The 1,755-nt window shown below is 44.7% G+C and overlaps 1 pseudogene across 1 annotated transcript in view; it reads left to right on the plus strand.

Annotated features, from left to right (window-relative positions):
* Nucleotides 1-916: 916 nt before the first annotated feature.
* The window catches only part of LOC308103405 (thymocyte nuclear protein 1-like), a 1,215-nt pseudogene continuing 376 nt past the window's right edge, over nucleotides 917-1,755 (plus strand). The window contains exon 1 of the transcript in view: nucleotides 917-1,755. This exon is cut by the window's right edge and continues 376 nt beyond it. The product of the transcript in view is annotated as a thymocyte nuclear protein 1-like (transcript).

Raw genomic sequence — 1,755 nt, forward strand, 5'->3', positions numbered from 1 at the left:
TGTTCAATCATTTAGCTTTTTAGCTACTGTACACTGTACAGTCATACTGTAAAAATGGTATATTTGTTGCACATTGACAGGCTGTAAGCAACTGCTGGGTATGGATTGATGACAGCCGGGTGTCAGTGGATTCCCATGGCTCCACAACAAATCCTGTTGTTTCAGTAGACAGAAAAACGCATCTCCATACATACAAACGCACACACTGGCCATAAATGTGTGTGTGAATGCACACACACACACACACACACGTTTGCATTACTATACTTGTGAGGACATCAAGATTCTAGGATGCCGATTTCTTTTGGCCATTTTTAACCCTAACCCCAAAGCCGGAAATAGACGATCTACAAGCTCACAACATTACACGCTGCGACATGTTCTGAGCTTGTAGATCGCCGGCATGCAACTAAGTATAAATCAGGCATAACTCTAACACAAGCTAATTGTAAACTCCCCAAATATTTGTAACTATAAAACAATGATTTCTCTACAGTGAGGGCCAGGAAAACGGTCCTCACAACGTCTATTTCTCAAATTCAATTTTACTTTGGACATTTGGCCCTCACAAGTATAGTAATACAAGTACACACACACACACACACACACACACACACACACACACACACACACACACACACACACACACACACACACACACACACACACACACACACACACACACACACACACACACACACACACACACACACACACACACACACACACAGTCCAATGTATACTGGCCCAGCTGTCTCTCTCTCTCCGTACACTGTAAGAGAATACCCCCAGCGAGTGTTCTAACCCTCCCCATCAATCTCTCTCCATTTGACAGAAGCTATGCCCACCTGTTCTCCCACACACTTCCACAAGCCAGGACCCCAGTGCTGCAGTCACTTGCTTGGAAGAATCCAGTAGGAGAGCAGGTTAGGGCAACTGTAGCAGGTCTTTGTAAGCAGTGGTGGACAAAGTACTCAACCCCCCAGTACTATACAAAGTATATACTCCTGGTCAAATATTACTCACCAACAAGTGAAAGTTGCTCAGTACTGGAGTTAAAGCACTGGACTACTCGCTTGTATATATACTTAAGTACGCATCGTGATGTGACATGTTGTGCTATTTTCATTAGACTAGACCGGTGCCAGTTGGGCAATGGGTACCAGCCTGCTCGGGAACGATACTAGTTGGAAATACATGTCCCGCCCAGCCATTTAATACCTGTTGTCAGAGTAGTTATACCCGTCTGTCTGTTTGTGTCCCATTTATGCCCATATATGGAGATGTCTGTATCTGTCTGTGTCCCTTTTATGCCCATATATGGAGTCCCGTCAATGGTCAAATGGTAAATGGTGCATTTATATAGCGCCTTTATTCAATACGCTTTACAATGTGCATCACTTCACCCATGCCAAATGAGATGGCACCAAAGAAAAGGGCCAGAGGAGGGATCACAAAAAAATCAGAGCCTAATGTAAAAGATGATAGTGAAGAGGTCCCTCCAGGGAAGGTTGCTGCAAAGTCAACAAGAGGGAAGAGGAAGGCATCATCTTCTGAGGAGTCCAGAACGCTGGAGAAGACAAAAGTTGATGAACTGCCCAGACAACCACAGTACTATCACTGGTTGATGAAGTCTGAACCTGAGAGTCGCTTTGAGAATGGAATAGATGTAAAGTTTGGGATTGAGGACCTGAAGGCTCTGCTAAATCAGACTGGATGCTGGGATGGTGTCCGCAACTATCAGGCCCGCAACTT

The sequence above is a fragment of the Gymnoscopelus braueri genome (genome assembly GCF_963280865.1).
Source record: "Gymnoscopelus braueri genome assembly, chromosome: 16".
Lineage (NCBI taxonomy): Eukaryota > Metazoa > Chordata > Actinopteri > Myctophiformes > Myctophidae > Gymnoscopelus > Gymnoscopelus braueri.